Source organism: Rhinoderma darwinii, chromosome 3 (genome assembly GCF_050947455.1).
Source record: "Rhinoderma darwinii isolate aRhiDar2 chromosome 3, aRhiDar2.hap1, whole genome shotgun sequence".
Taxonomy (NCBI): Eukaryota; Metazoa; Chordata; class Amphibia; order Anura; family Rhinodermatidae; genus Rhinoderma; species Rhinoderma darwinii.
Genome location: NC_134689.1, coordinates 389,593,768 through 389,611,160, shown reverse-complemented (window position 1 = coordinate 389,611,160; position 17,393 = coordinate 389,593,768). Strand labels below are relative to the sequence as shown.

Genomic DNA, 17,393 nt, shown 5'->3' with positions numbered 1-17,393 from the left:
AGGATCCGATTGCCATAAGTTCCTTTCATGTATTGCAAAGCAAGTCGGAACCAGATAGAGGGGAAATATTTTCATGGAATCCGGAAATCATGTGAGGCAAATCAAATGGAAACCAGCTAATAACGAAATATTTTCATGTGATTGAGAACTCTTGTGAAGTTTTTACTTTTTTCCACAACACATTTTCGGAACAGGCTAAATTACATATTTCCAGATTTTTGCCATCTAGAACAAAGAGAACAAGCTGTAGATAAAATGTGTTGTGTATTTCCTGAAAATCCATGAATATTCTTAAACCTTGGGTAAATATCATTAAAAATAAGTAGGCAAACGGTTACTGCTGTGACCCGGATTCGGACCGGGGTTGCTGCGGCCACAACGCCGAGTACTAACCACTATACGATAAAGGCAACATGTACGAGCCAGGTAGGAGTCGAACCTACAATCTTCTGATTCGTAGTCAGACGCGTTGTCCATTGCACCACTGGCCCAGAAGCAACGAGTATTGTTGCTTATGCATCACATTTCTGCATCACCTCAAAACTTACACAAGGATCCGATTGCCATAAGTTCCTTTCATGTATTGCAAAGCAAGTCGGAACCAGATAGAGGGGAAATATTTTCATGGAATCCGGAAATCATGTGAGGCAAATCAAATGGAAAACAGCTAATAACGAAATATTTTCATGTGATTGAGAACTCTTGTGAAGTTTTTACTTTTTTCCACAACACATTTTTGGAACAGGCTAAATCACATATTTCCAGATTTTTGCCATCTAGAACAAAGAGAACAAGCCGTAGATAAAATGTGTTGTGTATTTCCTGAAAATCCATGAATAATCTTAAACCTTGGGTAAATATCATTAAAAATAAGTAAGCAAACGGTTACTGCCGTGACCTGGATTCGGACCGGGGTTGCTACGGCCACAGCGCAGAGTACTAACCACTATACGATCACGGTAACATGTACGAGCCAGGTAGGAGTCAAACCTACAATTTTCTGATTCGTAGTTAGACGTGTTGTCCATTGCGCCACTGGCCCAGATGCAATGAGTATTGTTGCTTATGCATCACATTTCTGGATCACCTCAAAACTTACACAAGGATCCGATTGCCATAAGTTCCTTTCATGTATTGCAAAGCAAGTCGGAACCAGATAGAGGGGAAATATTTTCATGGAATCCGGAAATCATGTGAGGCAAATCAAATGGAAACCAGCTAATAACGAAATATTTTCATGTGATTGAGAACTCTTGTGAAGTTTTTACTTTTTTCCACAACACATTTTCGGAACAGGCTAAATCACATATTTCCAGATTTTTGCCATCTAGAACAAAGAGAACAAGCTGTAGATAAAATGTGTTGTGTATTTCCTGAAAATCCATGAATATTCTTAAACCTTGGGTAAAAATAAGTAGGCAAACGGTTACTGCTGTGACCCGGATTCGGACCGGGGTTGCTGCAGCCACAACGCAGAGTACTAACCACTATACGATAAAGGCAACATGTACGAGCCAGGTAGGAGTCGAACCTACAATCTTCTGATTCGTAGTCAGACGCGTTGTCCATTGCGCCACTGGCCCAGATGCAACGAGTATTGTTGCTTATGCATCACATTTCTGCATCACCTCAAAACTTACACAAGGATCCGATTGCCATAAGTTCCTTTCATGTATTGCAAAGCAAGTCGGAACCAGATAGAGGGGAAATATTTTCATGGAATCCGGAAATCATGTGAGGCAAATCAAATGGAAACCAGCTAATAACGAAATATTTTCATGTGATTGAGAACTCTTGTGAAGTTTTTACTTTTTTCCACAACACATTTTTGGAACAGGCTAAATCACATATTTCCAGATTTTTGCCATCTAGAACAAAGAGAACAAGCCGTAGATAAAATGTGTTGTGTATTTCCTGAAAATCCATGAATAATCTTAAACCTTGGGTAAATATCATTAAAAATAAGTAAGCAAACGGTTACTGCCGTGACTTGGATTCGGACCGGGGTTGCTACGGCCACAACGCAGAGTACTAACCACTATACGATCACGGTAACATGTACGAGCCAGGTAGGAGTCAAACCTACAATTTTCTGATTCGTAGTTAGACGTGTTGTCCATTGCGCCACTGGCCCAGATGCAATGAGTATTGTTGCTTATGCATCACATTTCTGGATCACCTCAAAACTTACACAAGGATCCGATTGCCATAAGTTCCTTTCATGTATTGCAAAGCAAGTCGGAACCAGATAGAGGGGAAATATTTTCATGGAATCCGGAAATCATGTGAGGCAAATCAAATGGAAACCAGCTAATAACGAAATATTTTCATGTGATTGAGAACTCTTGTGAAGTTTTTACTTTTTTCCACAACACATTTTCGGAACAGGCTAAATCACATATTTCCAGATTTTTGCCATCTAGAACAAAGAGAACAAGCTGTAGATAAAATGTGTTGTGTATTTCCTGAAAATCCATGAATATTCTTAAACCTTGGGTAAATATCATTAAAAATAAGTAGGCAAACGGTTACTGCTGTGACCCGGATTCGGACCGGGGTTGCTGTGGCCACAACGCAGAGTACTAACCACTATACGATAAAGGCAACATGTACGAGCCAGGTAGGAGTCGAACCTACAATCTTCTGATTCGTAGTCAGACGCGTTGTCCATTGCGCCACTGGCCCAGATGCAACGAGTATTGTTGCTTATGCATCACATTTCTGGATCACCTCAAAACTTACACAAGGATCCGATTGCCATAAGTTCCTTTCATGTATTGCAAAGCAAGTCAGAACCAGATAGAGGGGAAATATTTTCATGGAATCCGGAAATCATGTGAGGCAAATCAAATGGAAATCAGCTAATAACGAAATATTTTCATGTGATTGAGAACTCTTGTGAAGTTTTTACTTTTTTCCACAACACATTTTCGGAACAGGCTAAATCACATATTTCCAGATTTTTGCCATCTAGAACAAAGAGAACAAGCCATAGATAAAATGTGTTGTGTATTTCCTGAAAATCCATGAATATTCTTAAACATTGGGTAAATATCATTAAAAATAAGTAAGCAAAGGGTTACTGCCGTGACCCGGATTCGGACTGTGGTTGCTGCGGCCACAACGCAGAGTACTAACCACAACACGATCACAGCAACATGTACGAGCCAGGTAGGAGTCAAACCTACAATCTTCTGATTCGTAGTCAGACGCGTTGTCCATTGCGCCACTGGCCCAGATGCAACGAGTATTGTTGCTTATGCATCACATTTCTGGATCACCTCAAAACTTACACAAGGATCCGATTGCCATAAGTTCCTTTCATGTATTGCAAAGCAAGTCGGAACCAGATAGAGGGGAAATATTTTCATGGAATCCGGAAATCATGTGAGGCAAATCAAATGGAAACCAGCTAATAACGAAATATTTTCATGTGATTGAGAACTCTTGTGAAGTTTTTACTTTTTTCCACAACACATTTTCGGAACAGGCTAAATCACATATTTCCAGATTTTTGCCATCTAGAACAAAGAGAACAAGCTGTAGATAAAATGTGTTGTGTATTTCCTGAAAATCCATGAATATTCTTAAACCTTGGGTAAATATCATTAAAAATAAGTAGGCAAACGGTTACTGCTGTGACCCGGATTCGGACCGGGGTTGCTGCGGCCACAACGCAGAGTACTAACCACTATACGATAAAGGCAACATGTACGAGCCAGGTAGGAGTCAAACCTACAATCTTCTGATTCGTAGTCAGACGCGTTGTCCATTGCGCCACTGGCCCAGATGCAACGAGTATTGTTGCTTATGCATCACATTTCTGCATCACCTCAAAACTTACACAAGGATCCGATTGCCATAAGTTCCTTTCATGTATTGCAAAGCAAGTCGGAACCAGATAGAGGGGAAATATTTTCATGGAATCCGGAAATCATGTGAGGCAAATCAAATGGAAACCAGCTAATAACTAAATATTTTCATGTGATTGAGAACTCTTGTGAAGTTTTTACTTTTTTCCACAACACATTTTCGGAACAGGCTAAATCACATATTTCCAGATTTTTGCCATCTAGAACAAAGAGAACAAGCCGTAGATAAAATGTGTTGTGTATTTCCTGAAAATCCATGAATAATCTTAAACCTTGGGTAAATATCATTAAAAATAAGTAAGCAAACGGTTACTGCCGTGACCTGGATTCGGACCGGGGTTGCTACGGCCACAACGCAGAGTACTAACCACTATACGATCACGGTAACATGTACGAGCCAGGTAGGAGTCAAACCTACAATTTTCTGATTCGTAGTTAGACGTGTTGTCCATTGCGCCACTGGCCCAGATGCAATGAGTATTGTTGCTTATGCATCACATTTCTGGATCACCTCAAAACTTACACAAGGATCCGATTGCCATAAGTTCCTTTCATGTATTGCAAAGCAAGTCGGAACCAGATAGAGGGGAAATATTTTCATGGAATCTGGAAATCATGTGAGGCAAATCAAATGGAAACCAGCTAATAACGAAATATTTTCATGTGATTGAGAACTCTTGTGAAGTTTTTACTTTTTTCCACAACACATTTTCGGAACAGGCTAAATCACATATTTCCAGATTTTTGCCATCTAGAACAAAGAAAACAAGCCGTAGATAAAATGTGTTGTGTATTTCCTGAAAATCCATGAATAATCTTAAACCTTGGGTAAATATCATTAAAAATAAGTAAGCAAACGGTTACTGCCGTGACCTGGATTCGGACCGGGGTTGCTACGGCCACAACGCAGAGTACTAACCACTATACGATCACGGCAACATGTACGAGCCAGGTAGGAGTCAAACCTACAATTTTCTGATTCGTAGTTAGACGTGTTGTCCATTTCGCCACTGGCCCAGATGCAATGAGTATTGTTGCTTATGCATCACATTTCTGGATCACCTCAAAACTTACACAAGGATCCGATTGCCATAAGTTCCTTTCATGTATTGCAAAGCAAGTCGGAACCAGATAGAGGGGAAATATTTTCATGGAATCTGGAAATCATGTGAGGCAAATCAAATGGAAACCAGCTAATAACGAAATATTTTCATGTGATTGAGAACTCTTGTGAAGTTTTTACTTTTTTCCACAACACATTTTCGGAACAGGCTAAATCACATATTTCCAGATTTTTGCCATCTAGAACAAAGAGAACAAGCCGTAGATAAAATGTGTTGTGTATTTCCTGAAAATCCATGAATATTCTTAAACATTGGGTAAATATCATTAAAAATAAGTAAGCAAAGGGTTACTGCCGTGACCCGGATTCGGACCGTGGTTGCTGCGGCCACAACGCAGAGTACTAACCACAATACGATCACGGCAACATGTATGAGCCAGGTAGGAGTCAAACCTACAATCTTCTGATTCGTAGTTAGACGTGTTGTCCATTGCGCCACTGGCCCAGATGCAATGAGTATTGTTGCTTATGCATCACATTTCTGGATCACCTCAAAACTTACACAAGGATCCGATTGCCATAAGTTCCTTTCATGTATTGCAAAGCAAGTCGGAACCAGATAGAGGGGAAATATTTTCATGGAATCCGGAAATCATGTGAGGCAAATCAAATGGAAACCAGCTAATAACGAAATATTTTCATGTGATTGAGAACTCTTGTGAAGTTTTTACTTTTTTCCACAACACATTTTCGGAACAGGCTAAATCACATATTTCCAGATTTTTGCCATCTAGAACAAAGAGAACAAGCTGTAGATAAAATGTGTTGTGTATTTCCTGAAAATCCATGAATATTCTTAAACCTTGGGTAAATATCATTAAAAATAAGTAGGCAAACGGTTACTGCTTTGACCCGGATTCGGACCGGGGTTGCTGCGGCCACAACGCCGAGTACTAACCACTATACGATAAAGGCAACATGTACGAGCCAGGTAGGAGTCGAACCTACAATCTTCTGATTCGTAGTCAGACGCGTTGTCCATTGCGCCACTGGCCCAGATGCAACGAGTATTGTTGCTTATGCATCACATTTCTGGATCACCTCAAAACTTACACAAGGATCCGATTGCCATAAGTTCCTTTCATGTATTGCAAAGCAAGTCAGAACCAGATAGAGGGGAAATATTTTCATGGAATCCGGAAATCATGTGAGGCAAATCAAATGGAAACCAGCTAATAACGAAATATTTTCATGTGATTGAGAACTCTTGTGAAGTTTTTACTTTTTTCCACAACACATTTTCGGAACAGTCTAAATCACATATTTCCAGATTTTTGCCATCTAGAACAAAGAGAACAAGCCGTAGATAAAATGTGTTGTGTATTTCCTGAAAATCCATAAATATTCTTAAACCTTGGGTAAATATCATTAAAAATAAAGGGTTACTGCCGTGACACGGATTCGGACCGGGGTTGCTGCATCCACAACGCAGAGTACTAACCACTATACGATCACGGCAACATGTACGAGCCAGGTAGGAGTCGAACCTACAATCTTCTGATTCGTAGTCAGATGCGTTGTCCATTGCGCCACTGGCCCAGATGCAACGAGTATTGTTGCTTATGCATCACATTTCTGGATCACCTCAAAACTTACACAAGGATCCGATTGCCATAAGTTCCTTTCATGTATTGCAAAGCAAGTCGGAACCAGATAGAGGGGAAATATTTTCATGGAATCCGGAAATCATGTGAGGCAAATCAAATGGAAACCAGCTAATAACGAAATATTTTCATGTGATTGAGAACTCTTGTGAAGTTTTTACTTTTTTCCACAACACATTTTCGGAACAGGCTAAATCACATATTTCCAGATTTTTGCCATCTAGAACAAAGAAAACAAGCCGTAGATAAAATGTGTTGTGTATTTCCTGAAAATCCATGAATAATCTTAAACCTTGGGTAAATATCATTAAAAATAAGTAAGCAAACGGTTACTGCCGTGACCTGGATTCGGACCGGGGTTGCTACGGCCACAACGCAGAGTACTAACCACTATACGATCACGGTAACATGTACGAGCCAGGTAGGAGTCAAACCTACAATTTTCTGATTCGTAGTTAGACGTGTTGTCCATTGCGCCACTGGCCCAGATGCAATGAGTATTGTTGCTTATGCATCACATTTCTGGATCACCTCAAAACTTACACAAGGATCCGATTGCCATAAGTTCCTTTCATGTATTGCAAAGCAAGTCGGAACCAGATAGAGGGGAAATATTTTCATGGAATCTGGAAATCATGTGAGGCAAATCAAATGGAAACCAGCTAATAACGAAATATTTTCATGTGATTGAGAACTCTTGTGAAGTTTTTACTTTTTTCCACAACACATTTTCGGAACAGGCTAAATCACATATTTCCAGATTTTTGCCATCTAGAACAAAGAAAACAAGCCGTAGATAAAATGTGTTGTGTATTTCCTGAAAATCCATGAATAATCTTAAACCTTGGGTAAATATCATTAAAAATAAGTAAGCAAACGGTTACTGCCGTGACCTGGATTCGGACCGGGGTTGCTACGACCACAACGCAGAGTACTAACCACTATACGATCACGGCAACATGTACGAGCCAGGTAGGAGTCAAACCTACAATTTTCTGATTCGTAGTTAGACGTGTTGTCCATTTCGCCACTGGCCCAGATGCAATGAGTATTGTTGCTTATGCATCACATTTCTGGATCACCTCAAAACTTACACAAGGATCCGATTGCCATAAGTTCCTTTCATGTATTGCAAAGCAAGTCGGAACCAGATAGAGGGGAAATATTTTCATGGAATCTGGAAATCATGTGAGGCAAATCAAATGGAAACCAGCTAATAACGAAATATTTTCATGTGATTGAGAACTCTTGTGAAGTTTTTACTTTTTTCCACAACACATTTTCGGAACAGGCTAAATCACATATTTCCAGATTTTTGCCATCTAGAACAAAGAGAACAAGCCGTAGATAAAATGTGTTGTGTATTTCCTGAAAATCCATGAATATTCTTAAACATTGGGTAAATATCATTAAAAATAAGTAAGCAAAGGGTTACTGCCGTGACCCGGATTCGGACCGTGGTTGCTGCGGCCACAACGCAGAGTACTAACCACAATACGATCACGGCAACATGTATGAGCCAGGTAGGAGTCAAACCTACAATCTTCTGATTCGTAGTCAGACGCGTTGCCCGTTGCGCCACTGGCCCAGATGCAACGAGTATTGTTGCTTATGCATCACATTTCTGGATCACCTCAAAACTTACACAAGGATCCGATTGCCATAAGTTCCTTTCATGTATTGCAAAGCAAGTCGGAACCAGATAGAGGGGAAATATTTTCATGGAATCTGGAAATCATGTGAGGCAAATCAAATGGAAACCAGCTAATAACGAAATATTTTCATGTGATTGAGAACTCTTGTGAAGTTTTTACTTTTTTCCACAACACATTTTCGGAACAGGCTAAATCACATATTTCCAGATTTTTGCCATCTAGAACAAAGAGAACAAGCCGTAGATAAAATGTGTTGTGTATTTCCTGAAAATCCATGAATATTCTTAAACATTGGGTAAATATCATTAAAAATAAGTAAGCAAAGGGTTACTGCCGTTACCCGGATTCGGACCGTGGTTGCTGCGGCCACAACGCAGAGTACTAACCACAATATGATCACGGCAACATGTATGAGCCAGGTAGGAGTCAAACCTACAATCTTCTGATTCGTAGTTAGACGTGTTGTCCATTGCGCCACTGGCCCAGATGCAATGAGTATTGTTGCTTATGCATCACATTTCTGGATCACCTCAAAACTTACACAAGGATCCGATTGCCATAAGTTCCTTTCATGTATTGCAAAGCAAGTCGGAACCAGATAGAGGGGAAATATTTTCATGGAATCCGGAAATCATGTGAGGCAAATCAAATGGAAACCAGCTAATAACGAAATATTTTCATGTGATTGAGAACTCTTGTGAAGTTTTTACTTTTTTCCACAACACATTTTCGGAACAGGCTAAATCACATATTTCCAGATTTTTGCCATCTAGAACAAAGAGAACAAGCTGTAGATAAAATGTGTTGTGTATTTCCTGAAAATCCATGAATATTCTTAAACCTTGGGTAAATATCATTAAAAATAAGTAGGCAAACGGTTACTGCTTTGACCCGGATTCGGACCGGGGTTGCTGCGGCCACAACGCCGAGTACTAACCACTATACGATAAAGGCAACATGTACGAGCCAGGTAGGAGTCGAACCTACAATCTTCTGATTCGTAGTCAGACGCGTTGTCCATTGCGCCACTGGCCCAGATGCAACGAGTATTGTTGCTTATGCATCACATTTCTGGATCACCTCAAAACTTACACAAGGATCCGATTGCCATAAGTTCCTTTCATGTATTGCAAAGCAAGTCAGAACCAGATAGAGGGGAAATATTTTCATGGAATCCGGAAATCATGTGAGGCAAATCAAATGGAAACCAGCTAATAACGAAATATTTTCATGTGATTGAGAACTCTTGTGAAGTTTTTACTTTTTTCCACAACACATTTTCGGAACAGTCTAAATCACATATTTCCAGATTTTTGCCATCTAGAACAAAGAGAACAAGCCGTAGATAAAATGTGTTGTGTATTTCCTGAAAATCCATGAATATTCTTAAACCTTGGGTAAATATCATTAAAAATAAGTAAGCAAAGGGTGACTGCCGTGACACGGATTCGGACCGGGGTTGCTGCAGCCACAACGCAGAGTACTAACCACTATACGATCACAGCAACATGTACGAGCCAGGTAGGAGTCGAACCTACAATCTTCTGATTCGTAGTCAGACGCGTTGTCCATTGCGCCACTGGCCCAGATGCAACGAGTATTGTTGCTTATGCATCACAATTCTGGATCACCTCAAAACTTACACAAGGATCCGATTGCCATAAGTTCCTTTCATGTATTGCAAAGCAAGTCAGAACCAGATAGAGGGGAAATATTTTCATGGAATCCGGAAATCATGTGAGGCAAATCAAATGGAAACCAGCTAATAACGAAATATTTTCATGTGATTGAGAACTCTTGTGAAGTTTTTACTTTTTTCCACAACACATTTTCGGAACAGTCTAAATCACATATTTCCAGATTTTTGCCATCTAGAACAAAGAGAACAAGCCGTAGATAAAATGTGTTGTGTATTTCCTGAAAATCCATAAATATTCTTAAACCTTGGGTAAATATCATTAAAAATAAGTAAGTAAAGGGTTACTGCCGTGACACGGATTCGGACCGGGGTTGCTGCGGCCACAACGCAGAGTATTAACCACTGTACGATCACGGCAACATGTACGAGCCAGGTAGGAGTCAAACATACAATCTTCTGTTTCGTAGTCAGACGCGTTGTCCATTGCGCCACTGGCCCAGATGCAACGAGTATTGTTGCTTATGCATCACATTTCTGGATCACCTCAAAACTTACACAAGGATCCGATTGCCATAAGTTCCTTTCATGTATTGCAAAGCAAGTCGGAACCAGATAGAGGGGAAATATTTTCATGGAATCCGGAAATCATGTGAGGCAAATCAAATGGAAACCAGCTAATAACGAAATATTTTCATGTGATTGAGAACTCTTGTGAAGTTTTTACTTTTTTCCACAACACATTTTCGGAACAGTCTAAATCACATATTTCCAGATTTTTGCCATCTAGAACAAAGAGAACAAGCCGTAGATAAAATGTGTTGTGTATTTCCTGAAAATCCATGAATATTCTTAAACATTGGGTAAATATCATTAAAAATAAGTAAGCAAAGGGTTACTGACGTGACCCGGATTCGGACCGTGGTTGCTGCGGCCACAACGCAGAGTACTAACCACAACACGATCACAGCAACATGTACAAGCCAGGTAGGAGTCAAACCTACAATCTTCTGATTCGTAGTCAGACGCGTTGTCCATTGCGCCACTGGCCCAGATGCAACGAGTATTGTTGCTTATGCATCACATTTCTGGATCACCTCAAAACTTACACAAGGATCCGATTGCCATAAGTTCCTTTCATGTATTGCAAAGCAAGTCGGAACCAGATAGAGGGGAAATATTTTCATGGAATCCGGAAATCATGTGAGGCAAATCAAATGGAAACCAGCTAATAACGAAATATTTTCATGTGATTGAGAACTCTTGTGAAGTTTTTACTTTTTTCCACAACACATTTTCGGAACAGGCTAAATCACATATTTCCAGATTTTTGCCATCTAGAACAAAGAGAACAAGCTGTAGATAAAATGTGTTGTGTATTTCCTGAAAATCCATGAATATTCTTAAACCTTGGGTAAATATCATTAAAAATAAGTAGGCAAACGGTTACTGCTGTGACACGGATTCGGACCGGGGTTGCTGCGGCCACAACGCAGAGTACTAACCACTATACGATAAAGGCAACATGTACGAGCCAGGTAGGAGTCGAACCTACAATCTTCTGATTCGTAGTCAGACGCGTTGTCCATTGCGCCACTGGCCCAGATGCAACGAGTATTGTTGCTTATGCATCACATTTCTGCATCACCTCAAAACTTACACAAGGATCCGATTGCCATAAGTTCCTTTCATGTATTGCAAAGCAAGTCGGAACCAGATAGAGGGGAAATATTTTCATGGAATCCGGAAATCATGTGAGGCAAATCAAATGGAAACCAGCTAATAACGAAATATTTTCATGTGATTGAGAACTCTTGTGAAGTTTTTACTTTTTTCCACAACACATTTTTGGAACAGGCTAAATCACATATTTCCAGATTTTTGCCATCTAGAACAAAGAGAACAAGCCGTAGATAAAATGTGTTGTGTATTTCCTGAAAATCCATGAATAATCTTAAACCTTGGGTAAATATCATTAAAAATAAGTAAGCAAACGGTTACTGCCGTGACCTGGATTCGGACCGGGGTTGCTACGGCCACAGCGCAGAGTACTAACCACTATACGATCACGGTAACATGTACGAGCCAGGTAGGAGTCAAACCTACAATTTTCTGATTCGTAGTTAGACGTGTTGTCCATTGCGCCACTGGCCCAGATGCAATGAGTATTGTTGCTTATGCATCACATTTCTGGATCACCTCAAAACGTACACAAGGATCCGATTGCCATAAGTTCCTTTCATGTATTGCAAAGCAAGTCGGAACCAGATAGAGGGGAAATATTTTCATGGAATCCGGAAATCATGTGAGGCAAATCAAATGGAAACCAGCTAATAACGAAATATTTTCATGTGATTGAGAACTCTTGTGAAGTTTTTACTTTTTTCCACAACACATTTTCGGAACAGGCTAAATCACATATTTCCAGATTTTTGCCATCTAGAACAAAGAGAACAAGCTGTAGATAAAATGTGTTGTGTATTTCCTGAAAATCCATGAATATTCTTAAACCTTGGGTAAATATCATTAAAAATAAGTAGGCAAACGGTTACTGCTGTGACCCGGATTCGGACCGGAGTTGCTGCGGCCACAACGCCGAGTACTAACCACTATACGATAAAGGCAACATGTACGAGCCAGGTAGGAGTCGAACCTACAATCTTCTGATTCGTAGTCAGACGCGTTGTCCATTGCGCCACTGGCCCAGATGCAACGAGTATTGTTGCTTATGCATCACATTTCTGCATCACCTCAAAACTTACACAAGGATCCGATTGCCATAAGTTCCTTTCATGTATTGCAAAGCAAGTCGGAACCAGATAGAGGGGAAATATTTTCATGGAATCCGGAAATCATGTGAGGCAAATCAAATGGAAACCAGCTAATAACGAAATATTTTCATGTGATTGAGAACTCTTGTGAAGTTTTTACTTTTTTCCACAACACATTTTTGGAACAGGCTAAATCACATATTTCCAGATTTTTGCCATCTAGAACAAAGAGAACAAGCTGTAGATAAAATGTGTTGTGTATTTCCTGAAAATCCATGAATATTCTTAAACCTTGGGTAAATATCATTAAAAATAAGTAGGCAAACGGTTACTGCTGTGACCCGGATTCGGACCGGGGTTGCTGCGGCCACAACGCCGAGTACTAACCACTATACGATAAAGGCAACATGTACGAGCCAGGTAGGAGTCGAACCTACAATCTTCTGATTCGTAGTCAGACGCGTTGTCCATTGCGCCACTGGCCCAGACGCAACGAGTATTGTTGCTTATGCATCACATTTCTGCATCACCTCAAAACTTACACAAGGATCCGATTGCCATAAGTTCCTTTCATGTATTGCAAAGCAAGTCGGAACCAGATAGAGGGGAAATATTTTCATGGAATCCGGAAATCATGTGAGGCAAATCAAATGGAAACCAGCTAATAACGAAATATTTTCATGTGATTGAGAACTCTTGTGAAGTTTTTACTTTTTTCCACAACACATTTTTGGAACAGGCTAAATCACATATTTCCAGATTTTTGCCATCTAGAACAAAGAGAACAAGCCGTAGATAAAATGTGTTGTGTATTTCCTGAAAATCCATGAATAATCTTAAACCTTGGGTAAATATCATTAAAAATAAGTAAGCAAACGGTTACTGCCGTGACCTGGATTCGGACCGGGGTTGCTACGGCCACAACGCAGAGTACTAACCACTATACGATCACGGTAACATGTACGAGCCAGGTAGGAGTCAAACCTACAATTTTCTGATTCGTAGTTGGACGTGTTGTCCATTGCGCCACTGGCCCAGATGCAATGAGTATTGTTGCTTATGCATCACATTTCTGGATCACCTCAAAACTTACACAAGGATCCGATTGCCATAAGTTCCTTTCATGTATTGCAAAGCAAGTCGGAACCAGATAGAGGGGAAATATTTTCATGGAATACGGAAATCATGTGAGGCAAATCAAATGGAAACCAGCTAATAACGAAATATTTTCATGTGATTGAGAACTCTTGTGAAGTTTTTACTTTTTTCCACAACACATTTTCGGAACAGGCTAAATCACATATTTCCAGATTTTTGCCATCTAGAACAAAGAGAACAAGCTGTAGATAAAATGTGTTGTGTATTTCCTGAAAATCCATGAATATTCTTAAACCTTGGGTAAATATCATTAAAAATAAGTAGGCAAACGGTTACTGCTGTGACCCGGATTCGGACCGGGGTTGCTGCGGCCACAACACCGAGTACTAACCACTATACGATAAAGGCAACATGTACGAGCCAGGTAGGAGTCAAACATACAATCTTCTGTTTTGTAGTCAGACGCGTTGTCCATTGCGCCACTGGCCCAGATGCAACGAGTATTGTTGCTTATGCATCACATTTCTGGATCACCTCAAAACTTACACAAGGATCCGATTGCCATAAGTTCCTTTCATGTATTGCAAAGCAAGTCGGAACCAGATAGAGGGGAAATATTTTCATGGAATCCGGAAATCATGTGAGGCAAATCAAATGGAAACCAGCTAATAACGAAATATTTTCATGTGATTGAGAACTCTTGTGAAGTTTTTACTTTTTTCCACAACACATTTTCGGAACAGGCTAAATCACATATTTCCAGATTTTTGCCATCTAGAACAAAGAGAACAAGCCGTAGATAAAATGTGTTGTGTATTTCCTGAAAATCCATGAATATTCTTAAACCTCGGGTAAATATCATTAAAAATAAGTAAGCAAAGGGTTACTGCCGTGACCCGGATTGGGGTTGCTGCGGCCACAACGCAGAGTACTAACCACTATACGATAACGGCAACATGTACGAGCCAGGTAGGAGTCGAACCTACAATCTTCTGATTCGTAGTCAGACGCGTTGTCCATTGCGCCACTGGCCCAGATGCAACGAGTATTGTTGCTTATGCATCACATTTCTGGATCACCTCAAAACTTACACAAGGATTTGATTGCCATAAGTTCCTTTCATGTATTGCAAAGCAAGTCAGAACCAGATAGAGGGGAAATATTTTCATGGAATCCGGAAATCATGTGAGGCAAATCAAATGGAAACCAGCTAATAACGAAATATTTTCATGTGATTGAGAACTCTTGTGAAGTTTTTACTTTTTTCCACAACACATTTTCGGAACAGGCTAAATCACATATTTCCAGATTTTTGCCATCTAGAACAAAGAGAACAAGCCATAGATAAAATGTGTTGTGTATTTCCTGAAAATCCATGAATATTCTTAAACATTGGGTAAATATCATTAAAAATAAGTAAGCAAAGGGTTACTGCCGTGACCCGGATTCGGACCGTGGTTGCTGCGGCCACAACGCAGAGTACTAACCACAACACGATCACAGCAACATGTACGAGCCAGGTAGGAGTCGAACCTACAATCTTCTGATTCGTAGTCAGACGTGTTGTCCATTGCGCCACTGGCCCAGATGCAACGAGTATTGTTGCTTATGCATCACATTTCTGCATCACCTCAAAACTTACACAAGGATCCGATTGCCATAAGTTCCTTTCATGTATTGCAAAGCAAGTCGGAACCAGATAGAGGGGAAATATTTTCATGGAATCCGGAAATCATGTGAGGCAAATCAAATGGAAACCAGCTAATAACGAAATATTTTCATGTGATTGAGAACTCTTGTGAAGTTTTTACTTTTTTCCACAACACATTTTTGGAACAGGCTAAATCACATATTTCCAGATTTTTGCCATCTAGAACAAAGAGAACAAGCCGTAGATAAAATGTGTTGTGTATTTCCTGAAAATCCATGAATAATCTTAAACCTTGGGTAAATATCATTAAAAATAAGTAAGCAAACGGTTACTGCCATGACCTGGATTCGGACCGGGGTTGCTACGGCCACAGCGCAGAGTACTAACCACTATACGATCACGGTAACATGTACGAGCCAGGTAGGAGTCAAACCTACAATTTTCTGATTCGTAGTTAGACGTGTTGTCCATTGCGCCACTGGCCCAGATGCAATGAGTATTGTTGCTTATGCATCACATTTCTGGATCACCTCAAAACTTACACAAGGATCCGATTGCCATAAGTTCCTTTCATGTATTGCAAAGCAAGTCGGAACCAGATAGAGGGGAAATATTTTCATGGAATCCGGAAATCATGTGAGGCAAATCAAATGGAAACCAGCTAATAACGAAATATTTTCATGTGATTGAGAACTCTTGTGAAGTTTTTACTTTTTTCCACAACACATTTTTGGAACAGGCTAAATCACATATTTCCAGATTTTTGCCATCTAGAACAAAGAGAACAAGCCGTAGATAAAATGTATTGTGTATTTCCTGAAAATCCATGAATAATCTTAAACCTTGGGTAAATATCATTAAAAATAAGTAAGCAAACGGTTACTGCCGTGACCTGGATTCGGACCGGGGTTGCTACGGCCACAACGCAGAGTACTAACCACTATACGATCACGGTAACATGTACGAGCCAGGTAGGAGTCAAACCTACAATTTTCTGATTCGTAGTTAGACGTGTTGTCCATTGCGCCACTGGCCCAGATGCAATGAGTATTGTTGCTTATGCATCACATTTCTGGATCACCTCAAAACTTACACAAGGATCCGATTGCCATAAGTTCCTTTCATGTATTGCAAAGCAAGTCGGAACCAGATAGAGGGGAAATATTTTCATGGAATCCGGAAATCATGTGAGGCAAATCAAATGGAAACCAGCTAATAACGAAATATTTTCATGTGATTGAGAACTCTTGTGAAGTTTTTACTTTTTTCCACAACACATTTTCGGAACAGGCTAAATCACATATTTCCAGATTTTTGCCATCTAGAACAAAGAGAACAAGCTGTAGATAAAATGTGTTGTGTATTTCCTGAAAATCCATGAATATTCTTAAACCTTGGGTAAATATCATTAAAAATAAGTAGGCAAACGGTTACCGCTGTGACCCGGATTCGGACCGGGGTTGCTGCGGCCACAACGCAGAGTACTAACCACTATACGATAAAGGCAACATGTACGAGCCAGGTAGGAGTCGAACCTACAATCTTCTGATTCGTAGTCAGACGCGTTGTCCATTGCGCCACTGGCCCAGATGCAACGAGTATTGTTGCTTATGCATCACATTTCTGCATCACCTCAAAACTTACACAAGGATCCGATTGCCATAAGTTCCTTTCATGTATTGCAAAGCAAGTCGGAACCAGATAGAGGGGAAATATTTTCATGGAATCCGGAAATCATGTGAGGCAAATCAAATGGAAACCAGCTAATAACGAAATATTTTCATGTGATTGAGAACTCTTGTGAAGTTTTTACTTTTTTCCACAACACATTTTTGGAACAGGCTAAATCACATATTTCCAGATTTTTGCCATCTAGAACAAAGAGAACAAGCCGTAGATAAAATGTGTTGTGTATTTCCTGAAAATCCATGAATAATCTTAAACCTTGGGTAAATATCATTAAAAATAAGTAAGCAAACAGTT

At 40.0% G+C, this 17,393-nt stretch overlaps 10 non-coding genes across 10 annotated transcripts; all 10 read right to left on the bottom strand.

Moving 5' to 3' along the window:
* Nucleotides 1–1,510: 1,510 nt before the first annotated feature.
* Nucleotides 1,511–1,583, bottom strand: TRNAR-ACG (transfer RNA arginine (anticodon ACG)). The gene has a single exon. It is a non-coding gene; the product is annotated as a tRNA-Arg (tRNA).
* Nucleotides 1,584–2,612: 1,029 nt separating this feature from the next.
* Nucleotides 2,613–2,685, bottom strand: TRNAR-ACG (transfer RNA arginine (anticodon ACG)). Its single transcript has one exon. It is a non-coding gene; the product is annotated as a tRNA-Arg (tRNA).
* A 3,233-nt stretch (nt 2,686–5,918) lies between these two features.
* On the bottom strand, nt 5,919–5,991 carry TRNAR-ACG (transfer RNA arginine (anticodon ACG)). Its single transcript has one exon. It is a non-coding gene; the product is annotated as a tRNA-Arg (tRNA).
* Nucleotides 5,992–9,216: 3,225 nt separating this feature from the next.
* Nucleotides 9,217–9,289, bottom strand: TRNAR-ACG (transfer RNA arginine (anticodon ACG)). Its single transcript has one exon. It is a non-coding gene; the product is annotated as a tRNA-Arg (tRNA).
* Nucleotides 9,290–9,767: 478 nt separating this feature from the next.
* TRNAR-ACG (transfer RNA arginine (anticodon ACG)) lies at nt 9,768–9,840 on the bottom strand. The gene has a single exon. It is a non-coding gene; the product is annotated as a tRNA-Arg (tRNA).
* Nucleotides 9,841–11,420: 1,580 nt separating this feature from the next.
* On the bottom strand, nt 11,421–11,493 carry TRNAR-ACG (transfer RNA arginine (anticodon ACG)). The gene has a single exon. It is a non-coding gene; the product is annotated as a tRNA-Arg (tRNA).
* Nucleotides 11,494–12,522: 1,029 nt separating this feature from the next.
* TRNAR-ACG (transfer RNA arginine (anticodon ACG)) lies at nt 12,523–12,595 on the bottom strand. Its single transcript has one exon. It is a non-coding gene; the product is annotated as a tRNA-Arg (tRNA).
* Nucleotides 12,596–13,073: 478 nt separating this feature from the next.
* Nucleotides 13,074–13,146, bottom strand: TRNAR-ACG (transfer RNA arginine (anticodon ACG)). Its single transcript has one exon. It is a non-coding gene; the product is annotated as a tRNA-Arg (tRNA).
* Nucleotides 13,147–14,720: 1,574 nt separating this feature from the next.
* TRNAR-ACG (transfer RNA arginine (anticodon ACG)) lies at nt 14,721–14,793 on the bottom strand. Its single transcript has one exon. It is a non-coding gene; the product is annotated as a tRNA-Arg (tRNA).
* A 2,131-nt stretch (nt 14,794–16,924) lies between these two features.
* TRNAR-ACG (transfer RNA arginine (anticodon ACG)) lies at nt 16,925–16,997 on the bottom strand. Its single transcript has one exon. It is a non-coding gene; the product is annotated as a tRNA-Arg (tRNA).
* Between the last annotated feature and the right edge of the window lie 396 nt (nt 16,998–17,393).